Source organism: Trachypithecus francoisi, unplaced genomic scaffold (genome assembly GCF_009764315.1).
Source record: "Trachypithecus francoisi isolate TF-2019V2 unplaced genomic scaffold, Tfra_2.0 Lachesis_group18, whole genome shotgun sequence".
Lineage (NCBI taxonomy): Eukaryota > Metazoa > Chordata > Mammalia > Primates > Cercopithecidae > Trachypithecus > Trachypithecus francoisi.
In genome coordinates this window covers 18,751,250-18,764,529 of record NW_022681463.1, presented here as the reverse complement: position 1 = coordinate 18,764,529, position 13,280 = coordinate 18,751,250, and the positions used below count along the sequence as shown (strand labels likewise).

Genomic DNA, 13,280 nt, shown 5'->3' with positions numbered 1-13,280 from the left:
AAATCTAGAGCCAAAGGACTGACAAAGCAAGTTGAATATTTTTTTTTTCAGAATCATAACATTAAAGAAAAATCATTTCTAGCAACTGAGTTCCAGTAAAATAATCAACTGTGTTTCGTCACATACATTCGACGTGCAGGAGGAAGGTTTGCCTGGGATCGGCTTCTGTCACCCAGAAGTCAGGATCTAGGAGCCCTCCATGGAAGAGTCAGGGGTGTTAGAGCTCTGAAAGCATCTCTGGAAGAGGTGCTTGCTTTGTGGCTCATAGAAGGTCAGGACAGGAGAGAAAGAAAGCAGCAAATGCTGAGATGAGGGATCCAGGTGGAAACTGTCAGGTTTCTGAGGGCTGGCTAAGAAAGAGAAGGCTGCTCCCTGAAAGTAGGCCTACACTGAGCAATGGAGCCAGTCAGCAGAAATAGGAAAAAAAAAAGTCCAAGGCTGGAAAGCCAGTTAGCAATTCAACCTATACCGTATTTTCTTTTGACCCCAAGTTAATTTTTCTAATAAATCAAACCTTCTAATCATCTTACGTAGATATTTTAATAAAAAGAATCCATGACATAGGTTGGCTGTCGCTTAGGCCAGGCTGGATTTCCATCACATTGTCTCAGACCCTCTTCCTGGTTAAATGGTGAACCTATTACACTTCAGTATATCATATCATAAAGGAGAGAAATAAACTTAAAAAGAAATCAAACCCCAGGTATCATAAATGGTAACAGAGTAAATCAAACCCCGAGTTTCATAGGTGGTAACAGAGTAGCAGGATTTGTTTTTCTTTGACAGTTCTTATTATTTTTTGGTCTCTGCTCCTTTAGAATGAAGACTCATTTATCTTTTATTTCTGAAAGTTAAGAGAAAGCTGCTCTATCTTTAGATATTTACTTTTATGCTTGAAAAAGTCTTGCAGCAGTGGAAGATCAACATTTCAAGTTACTGTGAGGAAAAATCCCAAGTATATAAGAAAGAGAAAGAAAAGGCTGGCCACAGTGGGGCAGGCCTTACTGGCAAAAGCTGTAATGGGTGACACAGGGAGCCTGGGATTGTCCTGCAGAATCAGGTTACTCTATAAGGTTAAGTGACTTGCTAATGGCCACGTTGTGGAAGGCATGCCTGATGTCAAAGTTCATCACCTTTCTTGATGATACAATCTCTATGTTGATAGGTTTTTGGAAGACAAATGAGCCCAATCAACCTGTCATGCACACCTTCTTACCCACTTTCATCTTACTGTCTTAGCACCAAGCCTGAGGCTCATGCCGTATGGATCCGGTCAGCCTGTCTGCAAATACCTTCTAGACTTTTCTCCCGCTTCTATTTGTTGCCTTGCAGATAACAGGAAATCATATAATTGGTCACAGCCCCTTCAGGTATAAATGATAATGATACATATCTACTTTATGACCTTACTCATTTTTCAGTCCCCCTAAATAAGACAAATAAACCACTTTGTTGTTCCTTGCAATTGAAAATGAAGTAACAAGTTCAGCAAGTGGTGCCAGCTGCATTTTGAAAGTTTCCACAGAGCGTGAGTAATTAGGCAGTTTAGCACAGTACTTCTGGCTGATGCATTTTGTAGAACTTTTCTTCTACCTATTGAGGAACCCTTTGCTTGGGAAAAACCCAGACTGCATGCAGTTATGTGTTTTTAAGTGGAGATAGCACATACTTGTAACTCTTTTGTCTTATAAAATTACTTGACACTATTTTTTCCCCTTTGTGGTGATCTGCTATAATCTGTCTTGGAAAGTACTTTTAAAATACCAAAGATGAAGTTCTATTTCCTTCACAGATCATTGGGTGCTTTGCCTTAGCACCTTGCATAATGAATGTCTCATTGGCACACTGCTTAAGCATCATTTAGTCACAAAACCTGAAGAAATTCCCTATTTGACTAGGAATGACTCTTAAAACCATAGCAATAGATACATGAAAATACAAAGGAAAAAAAGCACAAGGTCATACAAGAATTAATGTGGGATCCTTTCTCCACGAAATGACCTGGGCAAATCTAAAACAAAGAGCTCCTTAATTAAATTAGCAGAAATGGCACATGATCTCACTACACTTGTTCTTCCCTCATCTCTAGTTTTAAACAAGATATTTCTCATGTCCCTAAATAAGTACACAGTTGACCACTGGAGTAGTCCTCAAATAGAGGAATACTGGAATAAACAGAAAACCCAAGTAATTTAAAATACTCATAGTAACCAAATTTCCTACTAAATCCATGAGACAGTATCTATTTTCCTTGTGCGTTTGCAGAATAAAAGCATTCTCTTTCACCTGTGTCTGTGATGAGAGAAGAAATTAGAAGTGCTACGGCAGGTGGAACGCTTGAGGAACAAGATCAGAGACCATGGTGACATTACAGCTGCAGCTACAGTACATAAACTTGCGTATGTGAGAGTGAGGAAGATCTCAAACATGGAGAGCTCAGGACTTCTGCTTGACATAGTGACTTGGCCACACACATTTATCTCTCTCCCCTTCTAAAACCCTTCTCAAATGAGAGTAAAGGAATTAATGGGGCGTTAACCCACAGGAACCTAGATAACAGGAGAGGAGGCAATAGCTGAGAAGACACTTGAACAAACTTTGGAAGAAATTGAGTGGAGAAGTGGTAGTTAATTTAGCAGAGAAGTACATATTTAAACTTATATAAAGTAACAGAAGGGGATACTTAACGAGGAGTGATCCAGTTTGCCCCACAGACTTGCTTGAAATGTTCACCATTTAGATCCTTAGATCCCAAAATAGGTAGGGTAAAGGACAGGACAGGTATCCCAAGTGCCCTTTCTCACCCATAGCAGCCATGTTAGTATCATTTTCCCACTCCATGGCAGTGATTGGAAATGGTATATTCTCTGAAAAGTTTGAAACCAAGAGGCCCCAGTTTAAAGGATACTAAATGCAGAAGGTGGCATGGGAGAGATGACACTAAAAGGGGATATAAATGAACCTTTAAAATCTGAATTAAAGGGCCTCAGCTCTTAGTATACCAGAGACCAGGTGTGTTTACTATTCAGGAGCTCAGAGAAACAAATTCAGTGGCTCCAAAAGAGAGACTTAAAGGTTCTAAAATCTGTGGGTATCCTAAAGAAAAGCCTGGCTTACAGTCTGATCACTTCAAGCTGAGCAGTCAACAAGCCCTGTCAATGTACAGAATAAGCTTCCCCCAGCCACCCCAAAACTTTCTTAAGCCTCAGCCTTAAATGTGAATTCACAGACAAGGATTATCAGACATCTGAGAAGAGCATCCTCCATGAAATAATGAAAACAAATCAGAAAATATAAATGCAGAGGAAACAGAGACATAATCAGGATCAGAATAAAAGGTACCCCATGCAGGCGTATTCATGCATATAATAAGTATTCTCATAGAGGTAAAGCGTTGTATCTGTGAAGTAAGAACTGGATGCTATAAAAAAGAACAGTCGAGAAAAAAGAAAGAATTCTTTGGATTTAAATATATGCTACTTGAAAAAAACGTTTCAATGGAATGAGAGAGAAAATTAAAGAAATTTCCCAGCAAAAAGACAAAGGGTAATAGGAGGACAAAATTAGTAATATTAGAAATATAGAAAGCTAGCGTTCAGTTGATAGGAGTTGCAGAGAGAATAGAGAGACTGAAAGATAATGATCACATAAACGGATAATTTTTTTAGAACTGAAGGAATACACCTCCTTTGAAAAGACTATGAATGAAAACCTTACAGAATGAGGTAACATTACTTTCAATTTATAATTCTTTCAGCTTCTCTTTTTCTGGGAACAAAGACCCAGAAAAGCTCTTTTTCAAGCAAAAGAGTAACCATAAGACACTTTGTTCAGGACTCAAATATTTGACTCTAGTAAACACTCTTTAAAAAAGGCTATTAAAGGATATTCTTCAGTAAATAAGGTTATTCTTGAAAGAGGAAAATATAAAACCGAAGAAAAGACCCAACACAGGCAAAGGGCAACGGGAAGTCCCAATGTGACAACTGTGTAATCTATTAACTCTTATAAGAGAAAAAGTTGAACCAAAAAACTACATAATTATAGGATAGTACTTAGCTGTGGTGTAAACAATAGTCATAATAATGTAAACACTTATCATTGACCTAAGCCAAATTTATGACAAACCATATTGAGAAGATGGGGAGGGAAGGAAACTGTTGTCACTGAGTTAAAGGCTCAACCCCACGCATGTCAAAAACTGATCAATTAAAAAATAACATTATAAACATATCATTTGGAAATATAGGGACTAATAACAGAGGAAATAACTCTTAAATATATCCAGTTTTTCCTCGGGAATTAAGAGTTTCCGAAAAAAAAAACAGGAATTTCTCATCAAAGGGCTCTTTAATTTTACAAACAAAAATAACTATGTTCCATAAGCAAAAACTTGGAAAGACTGAAAAAATGTACATAGAGTTTATTAGAGGTATAGATAGATGGATATGTCTTATTAATGATACCATTGTTTAGTATCGCTTTCCATTTTCCCTTTTTTCTTTTATGGCTTCTTTCATCTTCTCTCTTCTTTTTTTCTTCTCCTCTTTTTTCTTCTTCTTCACCTACAGTTCTTCCTCCTCCCCACACCCACAAGTCTTAAATTAAAAATCCCACTAAGTACTGAGCAAAAATTGTTTTTCAGATTTATTTTTTAAAAACCCACTCATAATCACATCCCTGTAACATTCCAGAGCTTTAAGCATATATAGAAAATAATGAGTTGCCAGAGAGGGGGTGGTGGAGGTGGGAGGAGATCACTTTTTTGAAGGTGTGCAAACTTGATTGGCATCAGACTTCCCATCAGCAACACTGGACACAAAAATAACATGAAAATATATGAGGGGAAGTAACTTTGAACTAAAAATTCTATATGCATCACTCTATTATATAATGAGTAATGATAAAATACAGGCATTTCTAGGTATTGGAGGATCAGAAAATTTTTTACCCACACATCCTCTTTCAAAGAAGAGTCATCTTAAGACACAAAAACACAAATCATTAGGGGAAAGATTATTAACAAATATGACTCCATAAAAATAAAAAACATGATAAAAGTCACTAAAAATAAAGCTGGAAGAATATATTTGGGACATGTTTCATGAATACATACATAATATCTAACATGTATGAAACACTTATAGAGTCAATATGAAATAGAAAATATCCCAACAGAAAAATGAACAATCAGAACAAATGAGCATTTTTTTCTGAAGTAGAAAGGCTTATCATGGCCTACAAACAGATAAGAAATTGTCAGAGCTTAATCTAATTGAGAATCAGGGAAGCACATAAGAAAATATGGGATGCCGTTTCTCACCCAACAGCTTGGTGAAAGTTAGAATTTCTTATATCATGTAATTATGGGCATATAGTGCCCATATACAACTGCTGGGAATTTGTATAGCCATTTTGGAACGTAATTTGGCAGCATTTATGAAAATGAAAAATGTGCAGTCTTATGACCTCAGAGTTCCACTACCAGGTTCCAACACAAACTGCTACCCATAAGCTCAGTAGGGACATACATGGGTATTCCTTACAGCATTGTTAGAAGTATGAAAGATAGTGACATGGTTAGATACTCTGTGATATATTCATACTTCAGTGTATTCAGGAAATACCATCATTTGGCTCTCTGAATCTTTACATTCAAGTGCCTATATATTATTATTTCAATTTCATCATATATTTCATGTTCAGACCATAATGAACATAATGAAATATTTATCATTTAGAAAACAGGTCATATCTGAGAACACAGGTTTGGGAATGGATTATACATACCATATGCCACATATTTTAATCTATAGTAGCTATGGTCATGTTTTGATGGTATACTCTGTCCTGCTGAAAATTTTATTCTGGATATCTCAAATAACAATTGGTTGCAATCTTAAGTGAATTCTGCATTGCTGAGCTTTAATTACTTCAAGAATAAGCTAAGTGTGGCCTGTGATAATAAATTATTTTCCAAAATCATCTGTAAGTGTGGAACTTATACACATGGCATTTTTTCTGTTGCATAAGTGGGAATGAGGTAACACTATCTAACCATATCTGAGATTCAGCTAGGACTTGGTTATCTTCATGGAAAGAATGTTTCTGTGTTGCTTTATGGCTGTAAAACAGATATACTTTATTTTCTGAACTAATCATGATCTTATAGTGAAAACTGAATGCATTTTACTTTATTCTTCTTTTCATTGTGTCACTAATAGTTCCTGGCATCATACTGGACTCCTACAAGACGTTCAATGGCTACTTGCCAAATTACCTGGATAATGTGACAGAAAGAAGTTACTGGCCTGAGCTCTTGGCTGTTAACTTCAAGTAGAATGACACCTTCACAGGAAATGTAACACTGTGGGTCTGGTCTTGATATTCTCCATTGTATCTTTGGAATTAGGCCAGCCACCTTGCCGTAAGTCTGAAAAGGAGACTGATGCCAAGGATAGCAGAGCAGAGAGATGGAAAGATCCCGGGTTCTTAGTCCTATCATTGATCCAGCCCTCAGCCCATGCATTCTCTCCATATCCTATTATATGGGAAAATACTTTCCCATGAGGTTAAACTTTCTATTACTTGAGGCTGGCTGGGAGGATAACAACTGGTGAAAATGTAAAAAAAAAAAAAAAAAAAAAAAATGACTTGCAGCTATTAATATGTTAAAAATTGAAAATCTTTTTTTTTCTTTTTCGTAACACCCACATTTTCCTCTGAGTAAGTGGTAAGATCTGGAAAGACAAATAAAATAAACCTTAGAAATAGAAATGGTTGAATACTCAAGTTGAAAGGAAATAAAGCCCAATTTGTGTAGCCCATTTATTTAAATAGGGAATGTGGGGTGCAGAGAAATGTAAACCCTGCTCAGGGTCACTCAGCAAGTTTAGGGCATTTCAGGGTTAGATCTCATGGCTGTGTTGGCCACTTCGTACTGTCTCTCTATGGGGTTGTTAAAAAGAATATTCAAGGGAAAGAGGAGACTGAGACCTCAAACAGCTACCATTTCTGTGTGTTCATCAATGCCTGCTCACCTAAAACTTCACAGGATCCTTTAAAACTGCATCATTAACTTGAAGGGATGTATAAAACTGAGGCATTATTATTTTATGTTTCATTTTATAGGAATATACAATGTCAACACTTCCAGTGTTGTTTATAAATAATTAATAATTATAGGCACATTAGGGAGTTGAGGATTTTTTAAGCGATAAATGTGTCTGGTTTGGTTTATATCCTTTCTGATTAATGCACAACCTATGATACTTGTTCATTTCATCCTGATTTAATTGTGAAATGTTATAGTCTTAATTTGGGGCCTATATTTTTATACCATACAGTTTCTTTGCTCATACCTCTTTGCCAACTTAATGTTTAATATCATTTGTATTCCCACACCTCTGAATATTAAGCCACAGAAAGGTTTTTCAGTAATATAAATTATAGTTTCCATCAGAAGTGCTGGTGGAATTAATATCCCAGATTAATGTGACATTGAAATCTAAGTGTGTTGCACATTAAAAGGATAAACAAAGCTGCAGGCACTCTGGTTTGCAGCCTAAATTATAGGTCAGGGAGAGACTTTGGGTCTACACATGATGTTAAAAGAGTTTTCATCATACACAAATCTATGCACCCCTTGCCTCCTGGCTGACCACTGGCCACTCCCACTGTGGTTCATTCTAGAAGCATTTATAGAACATCTACTTTATACCCAACAGGAGGCAAGATGTGGAAAGCATGTTGGCAGGGGTAAAAAGTAAAGTATAGGTGACCAAAGAGTAGAAGAAATATGACAAGGAATAACACAGTGACTCTGCCCGTGAGGAATGTATAGTCTAATGCGTGAGCTAGCTAGTCAAGTAATTATGACACATTATAATAAGTACTATAGTAATGGTGTGACCAAAGTAGTATTGAATATAGAGGAGGGTGTGGTTGCTTGAGGCTTCTCTGAGGATGTAACATATAAGCTGGATCTTTAAATATGAGCAAAATTCTGTGTATGAAAGAGAGAAGGAAGGATGGGAGTGTTTGGGGCCAGAAAAGATTATTCATAGTAGTAATAATGTTAAGAAAGTTATTGGTGAAGCATCTGTGAGAATGTAGTTCAGGAGGTCTAGGGTAGAGATGTGCATGGTGAGAAATTAAGCTGAAAAATCTAGATGATAAAAGACCAATGGAACAATTCAAGGAATGTTCACTTAATCTGTTCACAGCATGATTTATAGTTCAAGGCTTCTTTCTTCCTCTCCAGGCATGTTGGTCAACTCTGCTTGTTGATCAGTTATTAGTTGGTCTGTTCATCATAATCTGCTATGGCCAGACCATCATGCATGTGCATGCAAATCAGTGGAACAGGTTGGCCTTTCGTCGTATAGAAAGGATAAAAGGCTACATTTTGCTGCTAGGTAACTTCAAACTGAGCCCTATTTAAGATTGCATCTATGTCAATATAAATAAGGTCAATAATAAACTTAATATCAGCAAGCAAACAGGTATAAAATAAGGTGAAATGGACTCTACTCTTGAGCAATAAATGCATGTTTATCTGTGTCAGGTTCCTCTTTATTAATAAGTTAACAGCATAAAGACTTTTCCTTATCATGCATATGTTTCTCTGTAACAAATTAATCTCCAAGATTCTTTTGGAGTCTCTGCTATCCTTGCCAAAGCTGATCTTGCAGTAATTGTTGCTTGAGAAGAGAAGATTACCCTTGAGTCTAGGTCTTAGTCATGTTAATTGTAGATAAGGAGCTATCATTTTTCCTTGACATTAGAATGGCTTAGGGATATTTGACTCAGTTTCCTTTACAAATTAAACCTAGTGTTTAGGAAAAAGAGTCAAAGATAGTTTGTATATTTATGCCTACCTCATAACAACAAGGATTCACATGTACTGATCCATGAAATGCTGAAAACAACACACTGAAAGGACATCCAGAGTCCCTGAAATCCAGCAAGTTTAAGTCCCCATTGCACATACGTGTACCATGCACCATGTACTTTAAGGTCAGAGTACTCATAAAGTCATAGAAATAGAGACCTTGGCAAGGCAAAATGACATTAGAGCTCATCTAGCCTAAGCCAGAAGACTGTGCTCCATCCTAGCAAGCCTTGCAGAGGAGTGGAAGGGTGCAAAGCAGAGAATCAGAAAACCTGGGTTCTAGGCTTGAGAATTTAATTTCTGCTATTAATAGATCTTGGGTATATCCCTTAGCCTCTATTTGTCCTCACCGCACAGAGATATGTTGGGATACAAACTAGAAAATACTTATGGACTCTCTATGAGTAGTGAAAATGAATTATTATTACTATCATTATCACTGCTTATAGTAGGAAGAGCATTATTGCTATGAGACTTTCTGATCATTTAAGTAGAACTAGACTATATTTTACCTCTCTACTCTCTGTAGAGAAAAGTTTGGCATGCCAAGTTTGAAATGAATGAGATTCAATAGCACATTTTTAATGTGCTAAAATATTTTCAAATGCTTTCCAGTGCCATTTGCATGTAAACAATTTGCTAATTACAGATAAATTATTCAGTTATTAAAATAGGCCCTACAGTATATATATCTGGCAGTATTTTAGTGGTTGCGTTTTCTTATTTTACTTCAAAATAATTGATTTGTATTTCTTCAAAAGTATTTTATTGTAGACTTTTTTTTTTTTTTGCCAATTGACTTGTCCTCACTTCATACTCCATTCCTCCTGAATATTCTGAATCAATAAATCTTTAATGAATTAGTTCATCTAATGGTTGAAACAACTTTTAACTCTAAAGCCTGAACTGTTGGTGCTGCCTGGATCTCTGCCTGCAGTGATCCATTGCATTCAAGACGCAAGGGCAATATTCTAACACAGTGACTGTTCATCTTCCAAGATGCATATTGGAAAAATGTCCCAGTGAACTATACCTTATCCATTCTAATTGCAAGAAGCAGTGATAGGCGCATTGTATAACACTGAATAATCCCCAAATCATTCATGTATATCAGACTTCAGAGTCTGGTGTTTGCATTTATATTTCATATGATAGTTATCCTATTCAATGAACAATTCATTTTCAGTGTTACAATGAATCCTCACCCTCACTCAAAGACATGGTGCAGAGAAAAGAACCTAGACTAAGTCAATTCTAATCCCATTTCTACTAATGATTAGGTGTGTAACATTGAGCAAGCTGCCTCACCTCTCCGGACCTACCTTGCTGGTAGACACTAAGATCAGGTTAAAAATTAGAATGTCTTAGAGTTCTTTTCTTATTTCTATTTCCTGCGCAATATCTCCCTGTCTACTCTTAATGAAAATAGTGTTTTATATTCCTGACCAAAGTAGCTTTTATTTTTTCTTTTAACTTTTATTTTAGGTAAAGAGGTACATATGCCTTTTTATGCTCTCTCAAAACTTTTGGACCTGTGGGCCTACTTTTCTCAGGAGCGCACAGCCAGATGCATGGCTCCAATGAAGCAGGAAGCAGAGGCAGAGCACGAGAGGTCCTGTCCCTGCAAGAGCATCTGGGCCAAGAGAAAAGATACAGGAAGAAGGAATGGAATTGGAAGGAGGAAGTCTCATTTCAGAAACAAAATAGCTGCCCTCCTCTGTTGTAGCTGTTCCTCTGGCAATACAAACTTTCTGATTTCAGGGTCTGCAGCATTCTAGAACTTGAGCACCCAATCAGGACAGAGAAAATATATCATGTTCCTCCACTGGATCCCAAGTTGACAGCAGGCTATTGTGGGAGCAAGAAGCCCAAATTATCTGGAAGTGAAACACACAGTCACGAGAACGAGTCCACAGCCGTCCCTGGCCCTAGGTCAGGACCTCTTCAAAACTGCCAGCATGTAGACAGCAGCAGCAGATAGGGGAGTGTGTTGGATTTAACTCTGGGACCTGGAAGCTCTCCCATCACATGAATGAATCCAGCGTCAGGAGCACTGAGCCCTCTGCCCCAGTCTAATGGCACGGCAGCTCCACAAAGAATCTGGAGGTGACTGCACAGATGTGCTGCTATTGCTTTACTGAACTCTACTGTCAGCTCTATGGCTTTCCACAGCCACAACTTCCTAGATTCACCAATGACCCCTGTCTGTTCTTTGTGACATGGAAGACAGGGAGTGACAAGTGGCTTCATGGCTGCATTGGGACCTTCTCAGCCATGAATCTTTATTCAGGACTCAGGGAATACATGTTAGCCATTGCGTTTAAGGACAGCTGATTTCCCCTCCAATCTGAGAGGAGCTGCCTAAGCTTTTCTGCTCTGTCTCCCTCCATACTAACTTTGAGGATGCTAATGATTACCTGGACTGGGAGATAGGGGTCCATGGAATTTAAATTGAATTCATTAATGAAAAAGGCATCAAATGTACAGCCTCATTTTCACCTGAGGTTGCTAAGGAACAAGACTGGAGTCAGATCCAAACAATAGAGTCCATGCTCAGGAAAGGTAGCTTTAAGGATCCAACTACCAGCGAATTCAGGAAAATGGTCAAACTCACCAGGTACTAAAGTGAGAAGGTGACAATCGGTTTTGCAGAATACTTCTGCAAAACTGCTTCTCGACAGCACTGTTTCCAGAACCATACTCTTCATGCCCCACCCCCTACAATCATTACTCCTGACACACGGCTGCATGACCAGCCCCACTCCCCCGTGGGCACCAATGGCTGTGACATCACGGGACCAGGTACCTCCTCTTCCTGGTCCAGTTACTTCTATTACGGGACCATTTTCAGCTTCTGTTGCCAAGTCTGCCTCCCCTTAACTGAGGAAACAGAACTTGAGGGGCCCAAGCCTTATCTCAGCCTTCCCTCTGTATGAGGTTCTGGTGGACTGGGGCTCCTCCCTGACTAATGGGAATTACTGCGTGGCTTCAGAAGAGCCTTGTCTGGTATTTGCCACATGGGTGTTGGCCACACTCTGAAGCTGGAATTGATGATCCACGAAGGTGGAACACACACACACAAACACACACACAAACACACACACACACACACACCCCTGCAGCTGCCCCAGATCAAGTAGGTGTATTCCCCTGGCAGTCTGGGCAATGGAGACCAACACAAAACAGTTTTAGGTTGTTGCAAATTCCTGTTTTTAGACTTCCAGTTTATTGCATACCAAGAGTTGAATACAACCCTGATGATACGTTAGTGGATGCCACATTAGGGTTGAATGTGGGGATTACGAGTTCTTCAAGGCTTCTAGACAGAGACCCACATCAAGATCAGAAGCCTTTTGGATGGCGCTGTAGATCTTATTGCTCAGTAAACCATGGATATTTTCATTTTCGTCCCACTCTCAGTTGGGTGTTCTGGCACATTTCCTGCACTGAGCCTCCTGATTACTGAACAGACCTCCATGGCGTAGCCTGCTGAGGAACGGAATGAAGACACCCAGGGGAAGGTGTGATGTCACCACTGCACGCAGACATGAAAGGAGAGGCCTCCTGCCTACCACTCGTCTACCTCACTCTCCTACTGGCAGCAGTGCCTGTAGTTGGACCTATGTTCTTAGAAACATAGATGGGCAAACAAGCAGTTGATTTAGGCTTTAGGAGGACACACCGTAGGAGAGAATGCAGGGTCTCTGAGCTGGTTTTCTTTTCAGGCAGACATCCTGAGGGACCAGTAAGCAGGGGAATCCCTTTTTCTAGTTTGCCTGTAGAAATAGGAAGACTGTTGATATTCTAGTCGTTTTAGCACTTTACAACATAGCTGTGTAATTTCACAAGGCGGATCTTTAGCTTGCCTAACAGGTTTGGAATCTTCACCCCACCTGGGCAAATTTCCAAATAGCTTGTTTTAATCTAGGCCATTCCAACTTTCCTGTGACGTATTTCCCCTTTTTATTGTTGCTGATTTCCATATTTCTGTCAGCAAGTTTTCTTCTCCCCTGGCTTGTTCTTCACTTGTTTGGTGGCAAAGTTCATAGAACTAGGGAATTTGGAAGATGCTTTGAAAACATTGTCACAAAGGCACTGCTAAATGATGTGCAGAAGTGGCCAGTGGGAAGAAGGGATCCCAAGGCCCTGACACTGGTTTTCAACATCTCAGAAAACTCTTCAAGTGGATTGGGTGCCAAGCCAGTGAACACAATGTTTTGATTTAATTATTTTAAAAAGTTGATGTGGTGATGGTGTGGCTTCCCGAAATGGGCAGATATTCAAGTCAAAAGAGCTTTTGCATTTTCTCCTCTGAGGAATGGGGGAGAGGGAGCAGAGGCACATGTGAGAAAGAACACGTGTAATGTTCTAGACATCACCGTCAAGT

At 38.8% G+C, this 13,280-nt stretch overlaps 1 protein-coding gene and 1 pseudogene across 1 annotated transcript in view; both read left to right on the top strand.

Moving 5' to 3' along the window:
* Positions 1-13,280, top strand: part of HS6ST3 (heparan sulfate 6-O-sulfotransferase 3) — a 771,133-nt gene that overhangs the window by 488,732 nt on the left and 269,121 nt on the right. The window lies entirely within an intron of this gene.
* On the top strand, positions 9,688-11,630 carry LOC117063590 (annotated as a pseudogene).